The following is a 15,457-nucleotide window of genomic DNA, read 5'->3' on the forward strand; positions in this document are numbered from 1 at the left end:
GTAAGGGAAGCCTCCAGGTCTTTCAAGATGTCCTGTTGTACTTTGGCATAGTGAATATTTCATTACTTACATACAAAGCAGACCAGCTTCAAGACAGCAGGTTGAGACATACAGGCAGAGACTAACTCTATAATTCAGATATTCACTTGGGCTACTGGTGATTCGCTCTCACTTTCCTCCTACCTCCCCCCTTCTCCCCCGCAAACACGGTCAATTGTGAGAGCTCTCCATTTCATTCTGCATCAATAAGGAACCAAAATATTAAAGACTTAATTCCTTTATCCAAGAAATTTGAGTCAAAGAAGAAGTGACCAGACAATGCACAGTAGACAAAGGCTTAGCAGGACTGAGTCAATGGGAAAAAATCCAACTGTGATCCTAGATATGGAGGGATATTAATGATGAAGTCACTGGTGGCTAGCTGTGGACAGAGGGAGGAAGGCGAAAGGGGGCAGGGGAGGAGAGAATAATCTCAAACCACTTTGTACCAAGTCCAATTACACAGCCTCTTTTATGGAAGGGGAGGCAAGTTAAATCCAAATTTTACAACTTGCACTAGAACATACTTGCTCTAAGTTTGACTATAAGCCTATATAAAAGTAAAAAATAGGTTGCCATAACTTGTCTAGCTTTCTCCAAAGATGTTTGGTGTTGATTGATTTTTTTATTGTTGTTGTTCATTTTATAGAAAGTTGTTTCCAGTTTGTTTGGTTTTTTGAAGGGGGGGAAAAAGCCGCATCAGAAATGAAGCATCTTTTAAACGTGCATGAACTCAAAAGTTTCTGATCAGTTTTTGAGGAGGCAGAATATCTGCACATGAAAAAATAATTTATTGCAGATTCCTACCATTTCCCAGCTTTTTACATCTATTGTCACGAAGTAGCACAGATGAGGCTGCAGCTGCCATAAGACTGGATATAGTTCTAATGACTCCAAGAAGCTGACTTACTCCTTGGACTCAAGCAAAAATAGTGTGCAATGCCTTAAAGAAACCTCCACACCCTAAAAAACAAACCCCAAAGTCATAGATCTGTACACAGTGACCAAAAAACTTTAAATATAAACATGACTCTCACATTCCTATTCTGCGGTCCCTGTTGATCCATACTGAAATTATTCCAAACTGAAAAACTAGCAATTTCTCTGTGATCAAACAACTTATATTTACCAAAGTTGAAAATAACAGAAGTATATAGATGGTTTGGAGCCAAAAGACGTTAACCATACAGCATAGGGTGCACGGTATTCAATTAATGACTCTATCAGCCACCTTCATAACATGATAGTGCTTTGGTCCAAAATGTTTAATTTGTTGATAAAGAAAAAGGAGAAAAGACAACTCCACTGGACTGAAATGCTTCCACCACAAAAATTCAGTGCATATGCTCAGCTTTAAAACATCTGAATACTTTCATTGACCACCAATTAGTAACAAACAGGATTAAAATTACAATTTGGCAACCATCAGTACATACACCATTTTACTGTCAAAATTTGCTCGCCTCTCCCTTGTCTTGGCTAGCAAGGTGCTTCTACAGTATAAATCCTGAACCCTCCAGTTTGTACTAAAATGCTGTCATATCAACCCATCCTCATTACAAAACCTTCAGATTCAAAGCTCTTCAGAATTCAAAAGACAGTGAAACAAAGCCCTATGATAATCATTAATTAGATATGAAACATGCAACAATGTAATTGCTTCCAACTCTAGTTGCTACTGAACACAAATGCATAATGCTGTGTGGGGGTGGAGGTGTTAAGCCTCCTCCATTCGACTTCTGGTTGTGTTTGGAACAAGGGAAGCTATGAATTATTATCTTAAGCCTGCTGCTGGAAGCAACTTGCTAGCGTCTCGTAAACAACTTACATTAACGTGCGTCCAACAAGCGCTCAAAATGTTTTGACCGACACTCCAGAGAAGAGGAAGCTTCCTAGCTTTATTTCCAAGATTACACACAGAGCGAAGGGCATTGAGGAAAGTTGTACCCTTGCTGTTGGAAATTTAGGGTGCGTGCCGGCAAAACGTCTCTCCCTTTCCTCCGAAATGGACCCTGAACTGAAAGGTCAGATTCACATTCATAACTCAAACCTTCCCCCTCTGCCCTGCAAACCTTCCCCTTCCTGCTCATCAGGCTAGGCTGATAAGAAACTTGGGAATTTGGGAAACTCAGGCTACTTGCTTCAGTGAAATCAGGGGGGTCCTATACACAGAGCTAACCCTGGGGGGGCACAGGACCTGGGCAAAACAGCCTGTGTGGGGCCCCCTTAAGACTGTGCGGGTCCATGGTACCCCGCAAAGGGGCGGGGGTTCTCCGTGCTTCTTTCCCAGCACAGGGGTGAGCCGCCAGCTCTAAGCAGGCCCCGTGGGAGGGGCTGTGGCCGCTCCACCCAGCCACCACCCCAGTTCGCCGTACCCTAGGGACAGCTCTGCCTATGCAGATGCAACATGTCTACATGCAACCAATTCCAGGGTAAGTATCAAAAAAGAAAGCTTTAACTAAAGACAATGATTGTATTGGCCACATTGCTGATTCAGTCAATTGCTATTTTTTTTAATACTTTAAATACATTTTGCACCTTTATCACCATAAAAGTTCTTTTTCTTTAAAGGGAGCTTCGTCACGGGATGTTGCACTCAAAGTTTCAGCTCGAACTAAATGTGTAATCTTCCATCGCTCAAAGAATTTAGAAAACCAATCTTCTTGGAAAGTGACCATTTCAATGATATTTTATTTTTAACTCCTCGTGTCAAATCACTCTCTCCCCTGAATAACATGCAAGATATGAAATCTCATTATCCTTGGATCTCAACCCACTGCAAGAGACAATATAAGCTGCAGTAACAATATTTCACATCCAAAGAGCACATTCATACTTCTAACTCATAAAAGGAACTCATTTTTATATCAAAATTAAATTGGTAATAATTAGCTTCAATTAATCTTCTTGGCTGAAAACATTTCATATTGAATTTTGCAATTGTTTGGATATTTTATTTCAACATTTTTAAGCAAAATTTTTATTCCCGGTCAAAGAGGCTTTGTTTGGAAGTGTTAACTTATACAATGGCTAAGCATTGAAATAAAAGGTTTCAATTTGCCCAAGCTACTTTTTCACCCACATTACTCATTTGTAGCATCATCATATGGTGACTTCTTGACCTAATTTGGAACAGGAAATAAAAACAAAAAGAACCCCAAACTCACGCAGGATGGGAAAACCATTTCCCACCCAGGTCTAACCCCAACCTTTAGAAGGTCATATCACCACAGCTGGGCTGAGGATGCAGCCCAGCCTTCAAGAGGAGGGGGGACAGTCCCTCCCCAAGCAAACTCAGGCTGGGGTCAAACACCCCTTCCCCCGCTCAAAGCTTACTGCTGGCTGCAAATGTGGACTACACATCTCAGAAGCACCTGGAAACAGGGAGAAGTGATGAGCAACCCTGCAGAGGCCTGTTACTGCGATTCTGGACTGCAAATCCCAGAGACCTTGGGGACAGCAGAAAGAGGAAGTGAACACACAGCACATGCTGGCTACATGCCAGAGAGCCGTGCACACACACAAACACCTACCCACCCACCCAGCTTCTGGCCTGAGCCACTGCAGGCATGTGGCTACATGTCCTGAATCAGAGGTAAATGTCTATTCACTTCAGTTCCAATTTAATCTCCACAGGTTAGATTAACCTGCAAAGACTGAATCAATTCAGCCTCAGGCTTTTTGACAGTCTGTACTTATTAAGCTACGCTATCATTGATGAGGCTCTGTTTAACTGGATCAAGGGAAAGTGAACTTTAACCGGCTTAATGAAAAGAAAGGAATCAGGTCCTGCATATTCCTGGAGATGAGGGTCCTTGATATAGCTCCCCCATGTCCCTTATTGATTTTAGTTCTATTTATGTCCCCTAATGGCAAACAGATGCAATCAACTTTACAACTGGAAGTGAGGACTGGATAGTATTTTCTTATTACAGGTTCTAAGTTGCACATCCTGGAAATTTGCGTATTGGAGAAGCTGGTAGAAGGACAGGCGGCAGATGGATACCTAGAAAAAGCAACGTCTTAACTATAGATGTTTCAATCCAACCAAGAGATTTGGATGCTAAATTCTCCTTAAGTGGATATCAAATCCCCTAGCTGGCTTAGAGAAATCCTTGAAGTACATTTGCAAATTTACAAGAGTGGTTTTGCATGCCCAATGCTCGTGCTCTTTAAGAGAAATTGGAAGCCTGAACTTCTTGGGCAGCTTTGAAAATCCTCATCTATATTTTCTAGGGGTCCATGATCTTGGCTATAACCCAACACAAAAGAAACTGAGAAATGCATGGTTGTGTACATGTCTCTCTCTCATATAGAAAATCCAAGGAAATAACTAGGCTTTTCTATTCTCCTGAACAGAGAAGAGTCTCCTGCAACAAAGGGAGGCTGTCCAGGGATTGTGAGAGCAGTAACTTGCATCGGACACCCTGCATTCAAGCCTCTAAGTGGCAGTTATAAACTATTTCTCAACTGCAAATTGACAGCAAGTTAAAGAAGTAGTTGCAAAATAATGAGGCCAGTACAGTAGCTGCCCAGCGCTGAAACATTTTTACCAAGCCAATTAGTCAAATGGCTCTTCAAGACAAATATTGCTGGAAAACTCAAGCTTAAAAAAAGGCAGCTAGGACAATATTTCAAGTCCAATTTATTTAGAGCCCTTCTTACACACGCACAGATCATGGTGGCTACAAAACAGTGGCTTCTTGAAATATTTAGCAGCCTGAATGTCACTGAACAGACTAGGCTGATGGATGTAATCCTCCATGGTGTGTTTTAATGCAAGGGCGTATTCTGTCTATGGAGGCTTATAATATACTGTTGTTTTTGGTCACATTGCATATTCCAAACAATTACTAAATGCGGCCCAGCTGTTTGGTGCAGCGAGGCCATTTGCTTTCACAGATCCCCAGTGACCTGCAGTATGTTTGTTTTGCGGTTTCAGGAGTGACAAATGAAAAACACAGCCCATAGCACTTTTCCCACTCTGAACCTATTAACAGACGAGGGATTCTCACATACAATCAGAGCAACGTAAGCTGCAACAGGTGTTTTAGTAACCGGGATGCATTTGGAAGGTTCACCCCGTTCCATGTACCCTGAAAAGCTCACCCTCCCACCTGCAGGCACGGTTCCCTACGTTTTGCAAAGGGAGTCATTCTAACTTGTGCAAAAAGCTATAGATTAGCTCAAAACCTGCATGTGAGCAGGCCATTAAGGCAAAGGCTGGAACAATAGTGAGGTGCCCCAGCCAAGGCAGCCTACCGGGCACCACAAACAAAGCATCTGAAAACGGGGGAACGCTCTGCCAGCCAACGATCCCAATTCTGTTCCTGGTTCTGCTACAAGCCACCTCTGTGACCTCAGGCAAGCTACTGGCTCTGTGCCTCGGTTTCCCTAGCTCTAAAAAAATGGGCACGCTGATTTTACAAACGAGTTTTAATGATGAAACCATCTTTTCCTAGGAAGTACTCAGGCACCGTGATGACAGATAGGATAGAATCACTTTAGGTAGCCAGTTTTTTTCCAGAATTTCTGGTCAACTCACTTGACAGCCATTCAGCTTATCAGTCGCCAAGTAAAATTTCCACCTGAAAAGAAAACAACCTGGTTCACCGACACACACCTGCCAAGCCTCTTAGGGTTTTGCTTCATCTCCTTCCTTTTCAAAAGATGTGGGCTCTTCTCCATGCCTTTAATCTCACTCTTCTGAGAAACAGCCATCAACCTGATCCTCAGCATAGGACTTCCAGAGCTAAGAAAGTCATCCGTTACAGCTAAAGGTGGGTCTACACAGCCAAATGAAAGTGTGATAAAACCTGGGTAGGCATGGCCACCCAACCTTTGATTTAAGTAGCTTGGGTAACAGCAATGAAGCGAGGGCAGCCCGAGCCATCCTACCCATGCTTTAGTCAAACCTTCATTTTGCTGGAAATTTTCAAAAACAGGTCAGATAGACACTTGACTGGGATGGCTCAGTCAGGCATGATCCTGCCTTGATCAGGGGCCTGGACTAGACTTTGTGAGCTCCCTTCCAGTCCTACTTTCCTACAAAAGATCTAAGGTACCTTGCTGCAAGCAGATGCAGGCTCAGGAGAAGAATAAGTAGCAGATGTAATACAGCAGATTACACTTCCTTTCAGTCATTTGCGTTCTGTTTGTTAACTAAGCGGCACAAAACATGCCACCATAACCATCCCATAACCTATTCCACGTTATCTGGCTATTAAAAAAGAAGAAAGAGTGAAAGAAAGCTTCCCTAGAGCATAGGCCTGTCATACTGCATTTGCAACTCAACTGCCACCCTTGTGGCCTTGAAAAACTACAGCTAGGGTTCTAGCCCAGCATGCCAAGAAGGAAATAAATCAACTGTTGGGGAGTCTGGAAAGGAGGCAGTATCTATTTCGATTTATTAGACAATCCAAAGGGACTCCAGCTTAAAAAAAACAAATCGTGTGCAGCAATGTTCTTTCAAGCTACAATTAACAATGGGGGAAGAAAAGCATATCACCACAGTTGCTGAGCACGTGGAGGAAAGAAATTAGCACTTTTAAACAAAGTCATTATTGCAAATGCGCTCAACTATTTTTAAGCAACTGTAGAAGACTTAAAAAAAAATGCAAATACATCCCCTCCCCCTCTCATACTGCACATGTTCTTGCAGCTCAGTACAATTGAAGCGTTATCATCTGCACTGCAGCATTGCCTAGAGACCCCAAAGGGGATCAGGGATAGACCCCTGTAGGGGTACACAAGTAAAAAGACAATCCTTTGCCTAAAGGGCTTCCAGTATAGTTCGAGAGGATAAGTGAAGAAGTGGAAAAAAAGGAAAAACCATCACCATTGTAATGGTAAGAAACTGAGGCACAGAAAGAGATTCAGTGTTTTGTCCACAATCATTCAGGAAACCTGTGACAGTTGGAAATCAAAACCACATTGCCCAGGTCACAACCCAGCGCTTTCTATACGACGGAATCCGTTCTTCTGATACTATCAGTGTTCAGCATGTGCCACATAGGTTTTTTTGCTGGATTTTAACCTATTTTCGCTTAAATGCAATAATTGATTCATGCCCATGTTCAAACCCAGTTAATTTAATTATCAGACCAATGGTAAATCACAAGGAACAGGAATTGTATTAAGTTATGCCATGCTGAAAGTGTGGGAGGGTTCCCCACCTCCCCCCACAACGCCAATTTAGCTGATCACTGTAGATTCAATTATCAGACCTCCTGATTAAGTTAGGCTCATTGTTTAAGCAACCATGCAGATCTCTTGTTATTCATCACTTAGAACTGTAGCCTCTCCATACTAAAAGGCTTTCATATTTCTAAATCATCCGCTGCATTTGCTCAGGGGCTGGGACTGGAATACATGAAGGAGAACCCCAAGAACAGGAGCTCAAGAACAGTCTTTCCCCAAGATAAACATTCATGTGATGGTATTTGAGGCAATCCACTGCGCTGAGCCCATATGTGTTTTGGACAATAAGGTTTTCCTAAGGGGACAGGTAAGAGAGTTGAAACTGAGGGTGCTTGTACACGTGACAAAAACTGCCCATTTTTGCAGTTTAATTAGATCACGCTAGACACGTGCGGAGGGGTGGGGAGGGGGTTATGATTTAAATGAGTTTATGTTGCAAATTAAATCACATACGCATGTAGTTTAGTTCACAATGTAGCTATTTGCAAAGTTGCAGCCTTTGGACAATTTGCCCCTCCTTCCCCCCCACTGCGGGAGAGGCAGAAGTGGTGAGGGGCCCGATTTCCTTTTTCCATGGAGCCTGCCCACATCTCCCAAAGCCAGAGGATGAGCTGCCAATGGGCCAAGCAGCCCCTGAGCTGGCCCAGTCCTTCCCTCCACAGTGGTGGCACACCCCAGGGCCACCCAGGCAGGTAGCTAGCAGCATTCAACTTGGGGAAGAGTTGGATCGGGCTGGGCGCTGCCTCCATGCTAGGACAACACCTGCCTGCTAGCCGCCCACCTGGGCAACCCCAGGGGGCATCATCACCATGGGGGTAACAACCGGGGCCCCCAGCAGCTCACCCCCTGGCCACAGGATAGACGGGCAGGCTCTGTGGAGGGGTGGGGGGAAGAAAAAAAAAAAAAAAAAAAAGAGGAAAAAAGGGTTAGGCCACTCGCTGCTTTTTTTTCTCCCCACAGCAGAGCCTGCCCATTCGAGCTGCTGCCAAGTCGTGCAACCCAAGCTGTGGGGAGCTCCGGTCCTTCCCCCTGCAGCAGCAATGCCCCCCGGGATGCTGGCGAGCTGGGGGCTGCCCCAGCTCAGAGGCAGCACCCTGCTGGATTCAACTTCTCCCTAAACCCACCCAAGGTGCAGTGCCTGGCAATCTTTTATGGGCATCCTTCTGCAGAAAGGACCAGGGCCTGCTGGCAGCTCCGGGGCCGCTTGGCCCACCGACAACTCCCCCCACCCCGGCCACGGGAGACATAGGCAGGCTTCACCAAAAAAAAGGATCAGGCCCCTCTCCAAAACAGTGATGGAAGCCCCCGAATTGAAATGATGAGTGTTTAATCATTGCAATTAAAAGCCCACCATTTCAATTTAGGGAACTAGCCCCCCCATGTGTGAAATACTAGCTTGGTATCCCTGGCCTTAGGGGTTGATTTAGCCATTGGAGCATATGGAACTTGGACCATAAGGAGGCTGTTCACACAAAAACACTTCCCTGGACTCCTTGTTTTTGAGGGAGAAACCCCACTTATTTTGAGGTTGTTATTCTGAAGTCCAATTACGCAGAATGCATTTGTTTTTTCAGAAGCAGCACACGGTCAACAGGAAACTGGTCTGGGAGTCAGTCGACCACGGTTGTATTCCTGATACTGGTGATGATTCATTGCATGACCTTGGGTAACTCACCTCTCAGCAGCTTGAAGAAGCAAAGCCATTAAAAACAAAAAAACTAAGAAATATTTAGTGGGTCCGTCCACAGCAGAAGCAAAACTCCCAGAGAACAAAGGGAAGCAGTTATGGAGAAAAGGGACGTACCACTCAAAGTATTTAAACTACTTTCAGTCCTTACCACAATGAACACTGGCAGGAAATTCCCCCACCCAGGTAGTCATTTTTTTTTCTAATAATACTTAAATGTTAGGGTCAAAGGAGAAGGTGCTGAAACTAATGGTACAATAAGTTGACCAACAAGTCACCAGATACATACCTCTCAAGAGTCCTGAACAGACTTAAAAGTGCCTGAGCTGTTAAAGAGAAAACTACCTCCAATTAAAACGAGAGGTGAAGCTGGCCCACAGTCTGATCCATCATTACATGAAAACGCGGAAGAAAAACCCATGATCGAGGCCTCATTGTGCCAAGCACTATAAACAGAGTAGACAGGACCATGAAAAATGTACGACTAAATTCTCCATCTACATCTGGGCCAAATTTCCCCAACAACCAAAAGTGAGTGGGAAAGGCCTGGTGCTTTGGTTCAAGAAAACTCTTATGAAAATATATTTTTAACAAAATTCTAATAACAAGCTGGTTTTTCTCTTCTGCACATATCATTCAGTCTGGAAGTGAGTGGGCACCAGTCTGAGAGACAGAAGACCTGGATTGTACTCCAAACAATGCAGCTTGTTTGCTGTGTGACCTTGGTTAAAAAGTCCCCTTACTTCTCCATGCTTTCACTTCAATTGGTGAAAGATGGAAATAATACTTTTGTAAGGCTCTTTAAAATCTATTAATTAGAAGTGCGATAAAAAAGCAAAAGTATTATGATCAGATCTTGGCATTACATTTTACCTTCATAATCCTTTTAAAAGACGACTTTGAATGTGTTAGCTTTTGCTTTTTTGTCTTAAGACAATGGAAATTAAAAGATTTCTAAAAATATCAGAGCTGTTATAATCAAGTCTTCAGGCAATTTTTTAAATTTCTCTATTTCCAGTGAAGATTAAAATATACAACAAAGAAACCTATGCTCTTGCTGGAAACACCCTGCCCTCCACTGTAGGGTGACTGTTGCATGACACTTTGAGATATATTTGCAGTGTAATAAGATAATTCAAAACAATAATACACAAACACAGTTACAATACATTCTCTGAAACCCCGTTTATAGACCACTAGATAAGAAATTTTTGTATTACTACCATTCATGTTATAGACAGCTGCTAGTACCAGGAGAACAAAGATGACAGATCCACTTCCAGAGATCTCACAGTCTGCACTTACCTGTTTCACGGATGCGAGAAACAGACAAAGTGAGAATGGGTTGGAACATTATATCGATAGATACAATATGTAGATATATGAAGGCAGCACATGCAGAAATAATTTTCCTATTTAAGCTTGCAGAAGCCGTATTAGGGGTGTGGCGGAGTCTCTGTATCCCCACTACAGGCCAAACACATAAAAGGGTAAAAGTCTGCACCAGCTCAACAGCTAGTGGAGTGGCACCTTTATCTAATGCAAGGTCCCAAGATCAACCCCAAATGACAGCCCAAGCGAGGACAATTGTACTAGCTGGCAGATCCAGCCGCTTTGGCTGTCCAAATCACTGAGGGACACACACATCAAAACATAATGCTTAGCAGTTAAGTCTGCCTAGAAACTTCCTTCCCTGGAAGGACGTAATGTAACCTTACATTGCACACATCCCCTAGTGGCTAAGTAATTGATGCACACAGATGAGTTGGCATAGTACAAGGTTCAAATTGCAGAAGTGAGAATCTCCTTGATGGAATTTATAATGCAATCAACTTCATACTATCCGTGTAAGGGCTTTAAAAAGCCACAGAGCAACAAGAGGAGAGACTGCTCCCAAATCAGTTTCTCACAATCAGTCATTTTGTCTCAGCGCACATGCACCTTTATATGAAAAGAACAGAAGTTTAACCTATAGGAAATCTGAATAAATGATTTAAGAGAAACTTCTGCAGGAGTAGAAAGCACAATACGGAACAGGAAGGGGCTGCCTTTCTTAAGTATTACATGGTCAAAAGGAATGAGTGTACACGATGCGAAAGCCGCCTAACTACCAGCAGACAAAGGTGTCAGAGTTCAGCCTGGATCTGCAAAACCTGGATAGGAGAATAAATAAATAAATAAATAAAAATCACACTACTGCATTTCAAAGCCCTAGGTCAGCAGTTCCCAACCTTGGGGTCGTGATGATAAAAAAAATGGGGTCACAAAGACACTTGACAGTGTCAACCGATCACAGAAACAAGCGGGAAATGGTAGGTTCCCCGTGCAAGCTGGCAGAGTTCCAGCCTGAAAGGGGCTGCTTGGGGCTGGCGGGGAGCAGGAGGGCAATCATGGAGGTGGTGCCACGTGCACGTGTGCATGCACATGGCAGCCAGGTAGCGTGGAGAGCAGCTCCCTTCAAATAAGTCTATGGGGGAGGGCAGGGCACACTGAGGCCTCCCATGGCGAGGGAGATAGAGAGGGAGTGGGAGCGGGGCTGGGGATGGAGGCGCTGCCCAGCCAGGCCAGTGCATGGTGCCCAGGACTGGGGTGGGAATGCGGGGCCTAGCTGGGAGATCAGGATGGAGCCATGGGTGGCTCGTCCAGGGGGGGTGCTGACTCCCCGCTGCTACACGTACCCCCAGGGAGGGAGAAATGTGGGGGAGGGGGGTATGTGCTCCCTAGATTATTTCTGTACGAGGCAGGGGTGGACATGGGCTACCCGCTGTGGGCTCAGGACTCCCCACCCTGCTGCCCACTGAGGCTCTCGGGGAGACAGTCAACAGGGTAGGGTGCCCCAAGCCCTCAGAGGGCAGCCCACATCCTCCCCTACCAACCCAAAGCCTCCACTCTAGCTGTGCCACCTGCAAGGGGAGGGGGCATTGATCTTGTCTGCATCACTTTGGGATCACAAAACGCTTCCAATATTTCAAACTTCAGATTGTTTTTTGTTTGTTTTAAAGCAGCATAGCCATGCTACTAAATGCATGAGTGGGGAATGGAGCAATACCAGCATAATACTGCATTCATCCTACAATAATTGACGCCACATTGCTTCAGGAAATATGCAAAGGCCAGGTAAAAACATTTTGCCAGCACTGTTATGGTAGTCAGTGTGTGTAGGAAGGAAGAATCAGACCCCAACAGATATAGCTTTTTACAAGTGAGAGCCCCAGCACAGAGTCCTTTCACTAGTGTAGTGTATAATGTTGAAGGAGGTGGGTTAAAATAACTCTTTTTGCCAGCATAAGACTCATCTCTATCGGTGGATTTTGCCAGTATACTGGTATACAGTATAACTATACTGGCATAGTTTAGGACTAGTCTACACTATAAAGAAGGGAATAACCATACAGTACTTATACTGGTATACTACAAAGACTTTGCCACTGTAACTATAGACCAGCCCTAAACTATATCAGTATGATGTTTATACAGATACAGACACATTAACACTAAAGAGACTTACTGGTTGAGCTATACGGAAATAATTATACTGGTTCTATGCTGCTCAATGAGAACATCTTGCAACCTGTCATAAAGCCAGGAGCCTGTTTTGAAAATGACACAGAACAGCAGCATCCAGCTGAACGAGCACGGTTCCACTGCTTCGACTCTTCTTCTGATTATGAACCGATGGAAATTCACCAAGTGAATCTGAAGCAGTCTGCTTAGTACCATATAAATCAAATCCTTACAGACACAGGTCTACAGAGAAACAATGAATGACAATAAAGGTGCACCGATACATCAGTCCAAAATCGGATCAGCACCAATATAAAGAAAATTTACTGTATCAGAAATCGGCCTGATGTGGCCGATAATTTGGACAATAAATGCCTGTGCATGCACGCAGCTGCAGCACAGAACGTAGGTGGAGAGGAGCACAGCCCAGCAGCTTGAAGAGCTGTGTGCAGCTGCTAAGTCCACTGTGGTGGAAGGGGAGGGGGAGGAAAGGGGGATGGGGTGCAGATCAAGACCCCCATGGTGTGGGAGGGAGTGGGGCTGGGGCTGCCCAGCCAGGGCAGAGTGGAGCAGGGCACAGGATGGAGCTGTGGCTCATCCAGGTGTGGGGGGGGGGGGTGCAGCTCCTGCCACTGCACATACACTGGGAGGGCACTGGGGGAGGGTCAGCATGTGCTCCCAGATCTGCATGGGGCGGGGCAGGGCAGGCTTGGCTCCAGCTGTGTGCTGGAGCCAGGGCTGCACTGGACTCTTCCTGGCGTGGGGGGGGGGGGGCGGCGTGCATTGGGCCGTGGTGGTGCTAAGGGCAGGCAGTGGCAGTGGTCCTGGGAGGAGGCTACAGAAAGTTTTGCGGTGGCTGCAGCCCCTTCCAGCACTGCTGCCACCCACCCCAGCACAGGCCCAGCCCAAACACCTCCCCCCGCATACGCCAACAAGAACCCGACGCAGCCCCAGCCCACAGCTGCAGCCCACCCCACTCTGCACAGATCAGGGAGCACAAGCCCCCGTGCCCTCCCGGGATGTGCGCAGCGGTGGGAGCCGCCCCTATCCCCCATACACACCCCTCCGGGACGAGCCACAGCTCTGTCCCGCACACCGCCCCACCCTGGCTGGGCAGCCCGAGCCCCATTCCCTTATCATGGGGGCCTTGATCTGCCCCCCCCCCATCACAACAAACTTACCAGCTGCAAGCAGCTCTTCAAGCTGCCAGGCTGCGTATCGGAAATTGGATTGGTATCGGCTGATACGCCTTCTTAAAAATCAGCTAGTAGTATCAGCCCCGAAAATCTTTCTCCGTGCACCCCTAAATGAAAAAGTTGGGAAAGTGGCCAGAGGCGAATGTGGGGGGAAATGAGGGAAAAGGGAAAGTGGCTAGAGTTACAAGAGTATAAGTAATATGAGACCAGACTTAAACAGTCCTAAAGATGCAGAATTGATTACTAGCTCTATTCTTTCTTTTGCCTGCTGGTGCACCGTGATGGGCCCGAGCAGTCTCACTGACAATTTAAACAGGCAGCAAGCTTGGAAGTGGAGACACAAGAAACCTTTCAGTGGTGCAGGGGTGGATTAACCCTTTAGTGGGCCCTAGGCAAACAAGCTTGTGGACCCCAGGCTGGTCAAGACCTGCCCCCCAGTGCTGCCACCCATGGGGGCCAGGGCTCAGAGCAGAGTTGCCAAGTCTTGCGAGGAAAAAAAAAGCAGCACTGCCTTTAAAAACAAGCCCCAAACTAGCCCAATACTTCAAAGAGAGGGGAGTGGGAGGTGTATGTGGGGGGATTGTGTGGGAGTGTGGCAATAGGGTATTGTAACAGGGGGCCTTCTCGGGGCCAATTTACCTTTGGCCCGCCCACCTGTTTCTGGGCTAACCACCCGCCTTCTCATCCGCCACGCCTTGATGCTAATTAGTTAATTACTGATCTTAATAAGCAGGAGGCTGCCCATTTTCTTGCCCTGATGCCAAGGGGTGCTATCTGCGGCTCCGTACCTCCCCTACACCACAGCCCATGCCTCGCAGATGGCATCCTCTGTTGTCAACATCGCCGGCCCCACACTGGGCCCCAGAATCCTACTATTTGAACCCCACCTGGATCCCCCCATTCAGGCGGCCTATTCTGCCTTCACTGTAGTCTGCAGTGTGGGGTTTTAGGTCATGCCCAGGACCAGGAGCCTCCTGACCATCCCCTACAGCTCCTCCCTTACCTCCAGGGTGTTCCACAAAGCCTTGCAGCCAGGTGATGTTGCTGCGCCTCCAGCCAGCAGCAAAATGCCTTGTTTATATGGGTGGCCAGAGCTCTAAGATGGCCACCGCAATTAAGCACCTGCTGGCTGCTCGACCCCAGGTCTTAAAGTGGCAGGCACAAACAGTGCCCTGCCACAGGTATCTTGCGGTGTTTATGTGGGAAGGGGATTGTAGGGGCAGGGTGTGGGTGCATGGGGTGTGGAGACCCCCCACATGGCGCACAGAGGCAGCAGCCCTCAGGGCCCACGCAGGCACCAGCACCCTGCAACGTGCACGGTGGTGGCAAAGAGCACAGCCCTGCCGGCCACCTCTCTCACACTGGGCTCCGTGCAGCCCACATGCAGCTCCAAGCTACAGGGGGGAAGCAGTGTAGGCTAGAGCCACTGCCTTCCCCGCCCCCTGCCTCCCACGACCTACATGGCAGGGGTAGGGAAGGCAGCTGGCTCTGGGCTTTCCCTGGTAGTGAGGAATTGCACATGTGCCATGTGGAGCCTGGTCTGAGAGAGGCAGCCAGTGGGACTGTGCTCATCGCTCCCACCATGCAGTGCTGGCTGGAGCTGTGCCCAGGCCTGTGCGGTCCATGAGTGCCCCGAGGGCTGCTGCTGCTGGCAGCGGCAGTTGTGCACCATGGGGGGGTCCCCACACCCCCTACCCTCCCTTACACCCACACCCTGCCCACCCAAGTCCTGCACTACTGCTGCCTCCCTGTGCTCCCACCCAGCTGCAGGCCCCCACAGCACCTGCCCTCTCCCTATCTAGTATCTCAAGCAAGCCGGAGGCTGGGGAAG

At 46.7% G+C, this 15,457-nt stretch overlaps 1 protein-coding gene across 4 annotated transcripts in view; it reads right to left on the minus strand.

The window, feature by feature from the left end:
- Positions 1 to 15,457, minus strand: part of PITPNM3 (PITPNM family member 3) — a 317,984-nt gene that overhangs the window by 255,244 nt on the left and 47,283 nt on the right. Inside the window, exon 1 of one of the 4 annotated variants that reach the window (XM_059717444.1) lies at positions 14,630 to 14,695. The exons of the other annotated variants lie outside the window; for them this stretch is intronic. The gene's annotated coding sequence lies outside the window, so the exon portion shown is untranslated. Of the gene's footprint in view, positions 1 to 14,629; positions 14,696 to 15,457 lie in introns of those variants that run through there. 4 annotated transcript variants of the gene reach the window in all.

This window comes from Alligator mississippiensis, chromosome 14 (assembly GCF_030867095.1).
Source record: "Alligator mississippiensis isolate rAllMis1 chromosome 14, rAllMis1, whole genome shotgun sequence".
Lineage (NCBI taxonomy): Eukaryota > Metazoa > Chordata > Crocodylia > Alligatoridae > Alligator > Alligator mississippiensis.